Source organism: Canis lupus, chromosome 26 (genome assembly GCF_011100685.1).
Source record: "Canis lupus familiaris isolate Mischka breed German Shepherd chromosome 26, alternate assembly UU_Cfam_GSD_1.0, whole genome shotgun sequence".
NCBI classification, from domain to species: Eukaryota; Metazoa; Chordata; class Mammalia; order Carnivora; family Canidae; genus Canis; species Canis lupus.
In genome coordinates this window covers 38779413-38790726 of record NC_049247.1, presented here as the reverse complement: position 1 = coordinate 38790726, position 11314 = coordinate 38779413, and positions in this window count along the sequence as shown.

The following is an 11314-nucleotide window of genomic DNA, read 5'->3' as shown; positions in this document are numbered from 1 at the left end:
TGACAGTAGTTACCAAAAGGAGCCCAACCCAGCGAGCAGCTTCTTCCCTCCGCCCGAATCCTTCAGTAGAGTAACTGCTGACGTGTCCTCCGCTCAATCTGCGTTTCTTAATCCTCTTCTATTGCCAACCCTCCCCTCCGCTCCCACCACCACGAGCAGCAATACCACTGCCAAGTGCTCTGCACCTCCCTAGTGGGTGGAGGGAGGAGAAGCTCCATGTGGCAGCATACGAGCTCCATGTGTTTGTATTTGCTGGGGATCACAAAGCTGGGACTGCTTCTGTGGCCCAAGGAGCACCAGCGTCCCTGGGAGCTTGTTAAAAATGGAATTTCCTTGGGGCCTGTTCCAGATGTCCAGAATGAGCATCCTCGACTTGGGTCTTTGTGTTTTTTTTTAATATATATATATTTTTAATTTTTATTTATTTATGATAGTCGCACAGAGAGAGAGAGAGAGAGAGGCAGAGACACAGGCAGAGGGAGAAGCAGGCTCCATGCAGGGAGCCCAACGTGGGATTCGATCCCGGGTCTCCAGGATCGAGCCCTGGGCCAAAGGCAGGCGCCAAACCGCTGCGCCACCCAGGGATCCCAGGTCTCTGCGTTTTATCAAGCTCTGCAGGAGACTGTGGTGTAGACTGAAGTCTCAGAGGCTCTGCTAGAAAGCATCATTTTCGTAGAAAATGTGTTGCAAGTTCCAAAGGAACCATTTAGAAATCAGCACGGGAGACGGCCCTTTATTAGTATAGGCAGTGCTGGCTTTATGAAGAGAAGAGACAACCCCTTCTTTAGGTAGAGCTACGGACACTGTCTCCAAGGGCCAGGTCAGACAGGAAAGCCTCCCCTCCACCTCTTCCAACCTCAAGAGTCATGATTTAGCTGTCCATCCTTGGTCAGCATAAGGTTTCCATGTCCATCTGATTTATATATATAAATAAAACTAAAGGGAGGTTCAGAAATGTTGAAGTTTGACTCTTTTTTTTTTTTTTTTTTCAGAATTTAGGTTTATTCCTGCCTTAACACCCTCCTTCAGCAATTATTTTCACTCACATGATGCCTCCGTGCAGGACAGACTATTAGCAGGGTTCATGAAAATGCACATACTTATTTCTGTTGCTGCTCTGTTTTCAGCTTAGCTCACGTAACCCAACCGTTCAGTGCCACTTCCTACACAAACCCCATTGATCAAAGGCAAATTCAGCTCTTTAGGTTTGTGCGTTCTTGAAGCATTCAGCACAGGCTTTATCACATGTGGTTATTCGCTGGTTATTGATTAATAGAGAAAATGCTTGAGTTTTATTTTAGAGAGCAAATTGCCCAATGCAAAAGAAAAGCTCTTAGAAGTAATTTAAAAAGTAATAAAGTGATTCTATGCAACAACAAACAAAAAGCAAAAACAATCAACCCATAGGTTTGTTTTACTTGTACTTAATATTGCTTCTCACTACTGATCCTGAGGGGTGATATATATAATTCATAAGTAAAATGGCAGGGGATGTATCAGAATCCCCGAGAGTCAAGTGAATATAGTTTGGAAAGAAACCAACAAGTGGTTCTGTGACTCCTGGGTTGATAGTCACAGCTCTAACCAGCAATAACTTGTTAGCTATATACTAGAATAGAATAAAGTCTAATTCATGCTATCCACAAAATCATAAGACTCCACTTCTTGGATAAGAAATGAGAGAGACCAAAACAAACAAACAAACAAACAAAAAAAGAAATGAGAGAGACCTATATATAGGAAACTATATACTTTTAGTATAGGATGTGGAAGACAGCTTGAAGAGAAGTCCAGAAACACTATTTTGAAAAAGATTCTGCTTGAAAAATTATCAATTTGTAAAGAATTATTGAAAAGGCTGAATGCATTTTTAAAAGATTTATTTATTTATTTATTTATTTATTTAATTTATGATAGAGAGAGAGAGAGAGGCAGAGACACAGGCAGAGGGAGAAGCAGGCTCCTTGCAGGGAGCCCGACATGGGACTCAATCCCGGGACTCCAGGATCACACCCTGGGCCAAAGGCAAGTGCTAAACTGCTAAGCCACTCAGGGATCCCCCCAAAAAGGCTGAATGTAATTTTAATAAAAATCCCAGTGATTGTTTTTGCAAACTTGCTGAAGGTGTAAATTCTTCTGAGGACAAGGCTATTTGAGAATATTTATTTAAGACTATTTACTTAAAATTTCAAATGAGAGTAACAAGATGGGTCTTACCCATCTATATATTTTTTTAATTATTTTTTTTTTAGTGAGCCTTATACCTAATGTGGGCTTGAACTCATGACCTTCAGATCAAGAGTCAAAAGCTCTACTGACTGAGCCAGCCAAGTGCCCCTCAACTGTATTTTAAAATGGGTTTTAAAGTCATTAAAAATTAAAAACTATGGCATAGTATAAGAATTGACTATAGATCTATGAAGCAGAACAGATAGGCCAAAAACAATTGTAAAATAGTAAAATATAATGTAAAATATGTTGTGCAATATGTAATAAGATCATATCATACAATCAGTGGAGAAAGAGAATACACGTCAAAGGCTAAAAGTACAAGTCCTCTTAGAACAAAAGCATTATGCTTAGCAAGAAAGAGTCAATATAAAATGTTTTCAAGATATTTTGAGATGATAGAAAACCTATGAAAAATAGACACCGTTAGGGGCCCCTGGGTGGCTCTGCCTTTGGCTCAAGGAGTGACCCTGGGGTCCCGGGATCGAGTCCCACATTGGGCCCCCCATAGGGAGCCTGCTTCTCCCTCTGCCTGTGTCTCTGCCTCTCTCTGTGTGTCTCTCGGGAATAAATAAATAGAATCTTTTAAAAAAATGGACACCATTAGTTATGAATTGGAATCTGGATTCAGTGCAGGCTCTGAAGCCTGTGTTCTACTCTTCCTCCTTACAATAAAGACAAAAAATAAATAAATAAATAAGAAATAAATAGTGGGAGAAGAAAATCTTATCAGCTCATGTTTATATCTTCTCAGCAAACCAACCATGGTTTTAAGGCCGGTAAATATTTTAAACTATTTTAATGGTCAAGATTCTCTTCTTAAGAGCTCAATTGTTGGTGCTATTTGGCCCAATCACTTCAGACGGACAGTGCAATTATCTACATTAAGTGCTCGGTAATCAGCCTAAATGAATTTCCTCATTGTGCTCTATACTGACTTCAGCTTCCAAATATAAGAGATCCAATATCTTGGATCATTTGCAAAATAGATACTTTTGAATGAGAAAATCTGCCCAATATCTTGGGAACACATATGAATAACCTTGGTTTGGTGTGTCCTTCAGGGCCAATGGCAGACAATATGCTTCTCAAGCAACCACCCCACCGTGTCCTGGATGATCAGAGATCCTCCCGACAGATTGGTCTTTCTGATTCCACCATACTGTTTATGCACAGGGGGTAAGAGAGGTTCCTAGTAGTCAATGAGGATAGTTAGCTCCTTTGGAGGTGGTGTAAATGAAATGAAATCCTGACATGGATAAAAGAGTAACCAAACAAGTCCAAGAAGAAAAACCTCCCCATCACATATTAATTACTCTTGAAGGCATACCTTGATATTTTGATAGGAGGGTGGAAATTCAGGGAATGGCAACACCTTCTTAAATATATCCTATCACGATGAAAAAAGACCTTTTCAACAGAAATTCAGAAATAAACTTGATTCTGATTTAGGAATTAAGCCCTCGGTTGCATTAAGTGAAATGCTAGAAGGTGTGAGAGGCTCCATATGTTGCATTTGATCCCAAGAGATGGAGTCACAAAATTAAGCCTTTTAGATATTCCGGCTCTGGCATGAGGTTGAAGATGGGAGCCTTGTGGTGTTGATGTGACGTGGGAGGAGACGATTGCTGGGAGGGACTCGGGAGTGGATTCCTATTAGGAGTATAGTGCTTGCATTCACTGAGTTTAATGTGGCCATTTGGGGAAAGAAGATAAACATTAAAAGTTAAAATGGGGATGTAAGTTGGACATACTTTGTGGTCTTAGAGGAAGCCTATTGCACTTGCCACAAGAGGATTCAATGTAGAGTATTCTCAAGGATGGATTACATTGTCTGGGTTAGGGAATATCATCAGGAAACATATAGGCATAAAGAAATAAGAAAATAGGAAGGAAACTGGTGTAGATGGAGTCTTTTTTTTTAAGTAATCTCTACACCCAACAGTGGACTTGAACTCATGACCCCGAGACCAAGAATCACATGCTCTACCGACTGAGCCAGCCAAGTGCCCCAGATGGAGTCCTAAGATACCTATAAACCAGAGGCAGTGTAGGGGAGTGTTAATCTGTGGTTTGGACAAACTATAAAAAACACATTTAGGAGATAAATATGGAAATATGAACACTGTGAGGATATTTGATAATATTAAGGAATTCATATTTGCTTGGTTTTTAGGGGGTGGTTCTGATGTTGTGGTTATGTTTTTAGACTTTTTAAATGTTTTATGTCTATGTGATAAAACATTTCCAGGTGAAATGATATGATGTCTGGAAGGTTGCTTTAAAACAACCTGTTGTAGAGATGAAATAAAATTGGCCACGTAATTTAGGCTGAAATATAGATATTTTGGCTGAGAGGATACTTGGGGGCTCTACTACTTTCTAATTTTTTTGTGCCTGAAAAATTCCAAAATAAAAGGTTTAAAGTAAATTAGTAATAGGATGATGAGGCAAATCAAACTCAGGGCATTGTAAGTTTTGTGTCAAGTTTAGGAATACTTTTGTGATATAAGCCAATCCCAAGTGTGTTTGCTGTTTACGTGTGCTTTTAAGAGAAACTGGCACATTAAAGAAATGGATAGGTTAGCTACATGGAAAAAAATTAATTATTTGTTAATAAGCAATTAGTCCAGGTATCAGAGGAGCACATAATGATAAGCTTCGGCGATGAAACAAGAGCTCTCACGTGTCTGCTGAGCCACGCAGCAGAGAACAGACCATGAAAAGCAGCCCGGGGTTCCCTGAAATGACAGTTTACAAGTTCGAAGCAGTGATAAAAGCTCTCCCATGTACCTGCTGTAAAACCAAGAGGGAAGAGAGGTAAAAAGGCAAAAAATGTACTTTGTAACGTAGCATCATGCGAAAGGCTGATGTGTGTTAGGACTTGCTGTGTTGGTGTGGGGCATTGACAAAGTTGGGTCGGCCGGACCCGAATTCAAGTGCTGCTCCCACTATTTGCGGGGAGAATGTGCACACACAATTTATTCTCTGCATCCTTACTTTGTAAAATTGGTGTATTACCAATTTCGTAGTATTTTTGTGGGACTTGTGATGCCAGATATAAAGTGCTTAGCACCGTGCTAGTTTTCCTGCCATCTGTTCGTGAGCGGCTCTAAGACCTAAGGCCTGTTATTATTATCTTTTTTTGGAGAAGTTTTCCCAGTTTGTAATGCGAGGCCTTAACACGCTAAGTAAAATGGGCACAAGCGCCATCTTTTGATTAAACACAGTCAGTGCCTTGGATTAAGAGGGAAATCCCAAGCAAATCTACGAATCTACGTTCTGGTGGCAAATTTGGGTAATGAGATAGTTCCTACAAAATGTATTTGTTAAAATTGACTATGAATGTGAAACTATTTTAAATAACAGTGTTTTTCTCAGAGGAATAAACTGCATGTCTGTGTGCTCATGCAATTAATTTCATAGAAGAGTTGGATTTTAGAACTATAGAAACAAAACACTGCTAGATTTGCAATGATCCTGATCCAGCTGTAAAGCGTATTTACCTATTAATGGTATAGATTTGTGGACCTGTGCAATCTGAAATATCTAATGCTATTCGGTCATTTAAAGCTCAATTTTGATCTCAAAATTTTTGTAGAGCTGCAGTCACTGAGAGTATGTCGTAGTAGACGGAAAATTATCAGTGCCCTTTAAACAATGCCAACATCTGTGCTTCCGTCCGTGCGTCTTGTAGCTAAAATCTGGAATGTCACTGATATCGACTCTAGGCACAGGGTCACTATTAAGATTATCGAGGTAATTTTATAAGCAGGATTTCTTTTTCTCTATTAATTTAACTGTCTCCTTTGATTTGAGTCTGGAATGGAACTGAAAGGTCAGTGAGCTGAACCACGTTATAAGATAGGAAAATTGGGGATCCCTGGGTGGCGCAGCGGTTTGGCGCCTGCCTTTGGCCCAGGGCGCGATCCTGGAGACCCGGGATCGAATCCCATATCAGGCTCCCGGTGCATGGAGCCTGCTTCTCCCTCTGCCTATGTCTCTGCCTCTCTCTCTCTCTCTCTCTCTCTCTGTGACTATCATAAATAAATAAAAATTAAAAAAAAATAAGATAGGAAAATTGTTCCTAATAATTAGAGATACGCCGCTTACCAGATTTAACAGACAAAAGATCCCAATAGGCAGAAGCAATTTAGGGCTGTGATATTTCTGATTACAAAGCAGAGTGAAATGAAAGCAGATCAGGAGCAACACAACGAAACCCGGTCTGTTTAATAGACTTAAAACGGGGACTCTGGGAAGTATGGATTCCTGACCAGGAGTATCACCATCTCCTGGGACTTCTGGAAATGCCAATTCTGAGACCCTCCTCGGACAGACTAAATCGGGACCCCCCGGGGGTTAGCCCTAAGGATGTGTATTTGAACAAGCCTTCTGATTCTGATGTTTGTTAAAAGTCGACCTTAGGGGCCCCCGGGTGGCTCAGTGGTGGAGCATCTGTCCTTGGCCCAGGGCATGACACCGGGTCCGGGGATCGAGTCCCGCATCGGGCTCCCCGCAGGGAGCCTGCTTCTCCCTCTGCCTGGTTCTCTGCCTCTCTGTGTGTGTGTGTCTCATGAATTTAAAAAAAAAAAACCAAAAACAAAAAACAAGAAACAAAAGTTGACCTGAAGAGGCTCTTCCCCAGGGTATGTGTGCACGTCTCAGATCAATGTTGGTTCCAGATCCTTTGAAGGCTGCTTGCATAGCAAGCCCAGACCCTGGGCCTTAGAAAACAGGTGGTGTTTCTTTTCAGGAGAGGGGCAGGCTTGTCCCCTGTAATAAGGACAGTGTCCCTCCGTGGGGCCAAGACTGGACGGGATTGCTTGCAGTGCGTCCAGGAGCCTGGGCCTGCCCTGTGCTGGGGTTGCTCACCAGGCGGCCCAGGTACGCGGGGTCCCCCTGGGTAGGGGTCACATGTCCTGGGACCCGGGGACGAGGCAAGGTGCAGGCGGACCCTGCTGTGCGAGGAGTGATGGAGGCCTTGGCCTCTGGCCGGGGAGTCTCCTGGGTTTTGGCCGCGTGGCTGACACTGTGGCGGCAGGGGCCTAGCGTGCAGATGACCCCGAGGTGCTCAGGTCCTCAGCGCTCAGGTCCACGGGGCCCCGCACCTGGGTCCCTTCTCTGTTCAGGCCTCACTGCCCCAGGGGAGCTTTCCTGGAGGCTCTGCTTACACACGCTCTGTGCCCGTCCTACTCCCCGACCTGCTACATCTCTATTTTCACTGATAGCTTTTTTATTTTTTTAAGATTTTATTTATTTATTCATGAGAGACACAGAGAGAGAGACAGAAACACAGGCAGAGGGAGAAGCAGGCTCCATGCAGGGAGCCCAACGTGGGACTCGATCCCGTGACCCAGGGTCACACCCTGAGCCACCCAGGTGCCCCTATCAGTGATGACTATTACCTGGTACCATAATATTTGTCCATTCACAATTTACTACCAAACTTTACTGCTAAAATGCAAGCTTTCTGGGGGGCAAAGTGTTTGTCTTTTTTTCCTGTACTTAGAACAGCATTGAGCTCTACAATTATTTTTTGAATATAAATATTTGCTAAATATCAATATAATACATTGGTTGTAATTTAAGCCTATTAAATTAATATAAATATTTTCTACAAGGAGTACAGGTTTAATGGACCAAGAAGCTTTTTAAAAAACTTAACCTAATAGATCCATTTTAGTCCTGTTTTAGTAAGTTCAGTTGCAAATTATGATGAGATGCTTCAAAATGAAGGCGTGAAACACAGAATCTTAAGGTCATAGAAAGAGTATATTAATGCTTGGATAATTAAAATTGTTTAGGAGAGTATTTATTCAAGGGAAAATAATTCTTTTCCTGACCATGTGCCTGTGTCTGCACACACACATTCTCAGTAGTACGTGTGTGTGTAGATATATGTATGATTTTATAGATGTTTGTATATTATACAAAGTTTATTAAGTACCAAATATATATTTATACACACATAAAATATATAGCATGCATTTGTAAATAAATATATTTATACTAGATATATACTTTAAGACACACATACAAGGTGCATATCCTCTCCAGTGTTCCATAAGTTGATCTAACATAAAGCTAAGGAGATGAGGATTCACAAACAGAGCCACTCAATTCTCCACGAATATTCTTACATCCCACCTCTGTACATGACAGGCACTGACCTCGCTCCAGTGACACAAATTGACCAATATAGTGACGGTGAGCTGGGTGGTCTGGCGCTACTGAATCTATTGGAATCCACGAATTGTGTTCACTTCAATAAAGACTAGTGCATTGTTGGAATTAGTCGGGAAACCTTAAATTGAGGAACTTTAAAAAAATGTAAGTGCTCCTCTTAAAGGCTGGGCTCACAGATACGGCGAGTTAAGTGATGGAGCCTTGGTTTGGAGAGCCAACCGGGGGATACAATAGATGAGAAGGTGGGAAGAGTGAGCAGGCCAACCAAATGAGTGCAGGAAGAAGAAGGAATTTTCTAGATGCTTTTCTGTCTGGGAAATACACCTTGAAATAGTTACACCAGAGGGTTAAAATGCAGAGAGATATAATTCATCCAGAAGCAAAATGCATAATTATTAAAAATGGAATAATCAGATAGAGGCCAGCTGGTTCCTAAGATTGGCTCTAACTTGGCTCCATAATTGTGTATATAGACGTTGGCTTTCTGTTTTTATTACTGTGACTTCATCAGTTTACTTAGAGATAATCAGGCTTTGAAGAACTGATTTATGCTAACCAAGATCCTAGAAAAGACCTGATAAACCAGAATATCAATGCTTTATGTGTGCAGAGAAATTATGTGCTATGTAGTAGATCAGGCACTGACATTGGCTGCTCTATGAACTTCTTTTTTTTTTTTTTTTTCCTCTATGAACTTCTTACTGAGTAGTTATTCTATCTTGCAGGAGCTTTTTTTTTTTTTTACAAAAAAATTATTATTATTATTTTAAGTAGGCTGTGGGCCTAGTGTGGAGCCCAACGTGGGGCTTGAACTCACAAACCTGAGATCAAGAGTCGGACACCCAACCAACGGTGCACCAGTAGTTATTATATCTTGAAGCTAAGTTATTAGAAGAAGATTGTCTGGAACATAAGAGTAAAGAGAAATGATCTTAATAGATGGTGCCTAATAATCGGTGATTTGATTGAGTGCTACCATGGAGCATACACTAGGGATATTAGAATGTCTGGCATAGAGAAGCAGCACGATAGATAATTTGTTCAATAATGAATATAGAAATCCTTACAACTCCATGAAGTAAGTATTTTCATTATTTCCACTGGAGGAAACAGCCTTGGAAAGATAACACCTTTTTCCATAAAATAAATCGTTAATCTACACTTGAACCCAGGTCTCATTGACTTCCTAGTTCATGTGCTCAACAGCTGTGTTATTCTGCTTTCTTGAAAATGTAAATATTCTTCTCTACCGGCAAATCTCTACTAGAGTATGCTCAGTTTTAGGTTCCCAAATAGCCCTACTTACCGTAGACCTTATGATGTCACCATGTTATGATACCTTAAATTATTTTACAGTTTATTTTAGCTTTAATTTAATATCTTCGATGAAGTTTTGGACTTGCTGCCATTAGTAGCGCCTATCTGAAAACTACTTTTTAGGGAGGGATATTTGAACAGAGAGCTCATCTATCTATTTTGATTTGTTTTTTTGAGCACTGCTTTCAAAAGAAAATTCTAGAGTAACATCTCACTTGTATGCCTTAAATGTTTTTCCCTGTTAGCTTAGATTATATACGGCTTTTACGACCTTTGAGTTGGACTAGGACAATGCCCAAGTGAAATACAGCAAAGCAGGTGAGGTTTGCACCCGGAGGTTCAAATCCCTTCTTGTACCTTCAATATCTTGCTCTCTTGACTATTCCTTACCTCTACTTTCTTTCTAATATATTTTTTGAAGATTTTATTTATTTGAGAGAGAGTGAAAGAGAGACAGAGGGAGAGAACGAGGGTGAGTAAAGGGAGAGGTAGAGGACGAGGGAGAGAATCCCAAGCAGACTCTGCGCTGAGCATGGAGCCTGACCCGGGGCTGGATCTCATGACCCTGACATCACGACCTGAGCTGAAACCAAGAGTCTGACGCTGGACCAACTGAGCCACCCGAGTGCCCCTCTTCTTTCTCGTCCTAATATCTATCCAGCTACTTCTACTTTCCTGCACACTTTCAAGGACCTATTACATTCAGCTGGCATCTTTCTCTCACCAGACGAGTGTAGAGTCTAGGAACTCAGTTATACTGTATTACCCTGAAGAATGCTTCACAAAATCCTCAGCAGTTCTCTTCATTTCTTCCCTCAGATAACTCTAGAAACATTTAATTTGGCAACACAACAGAGCTATTTATGTCAGCTTTGTGCAGCAAAAAGAGAAGAATACTTGGATTGGGTATGTGGATTCCAGCCCCGATGGTGCCAATTTTATGATGTTTATTAAGAGACTCAATCTCTGTGAATCTTAATAGCCTTACTGGAAGAAAAAGTGAGTAGTTGCTTAGATATTTTAATTTTAAAATACCATAGTGTTTAAAAATAGAGTCATATTATTTCTGGTAAGTTTTAGATGACAGCATACTTCTCTGTTCATTTATAACTCACATGCGAGTTATGTGCAGGACAGAGAAACCTACTTGCGACCTCAAAATAAATTAGGAAGGATTTTGGAGGGGAATGTGAGCAACGATATGAAGATGCAAGTTAAGAAGTATATTTGAGACATAAGAAAGATTATTTGACTAGAATTGAGGTTATTGGTTAAAGTATATGGAGAAGAGATATTATAGATAAGTAACTCTAGATTTATGAGGAATTGGAATGGTAGGTTGAGGAATTAGAGGTTAAGAAATTGAAGAATTTGGGATATCAAATACAGAGACTAGACAAAGGACAACCATTCAAGATGTTACTGCAACAGATCAAGGATTATGTGTTCACAGATATTATGCTAGAGAAGGAGATGAAGAGGGGATATTTTAAAAAAAATTGACAGAAAATTAATATGAACATCTGATGTATTTTTATCTTAAAGGTTTTATTTATTTTTTATTTATTTAGAGTAAATG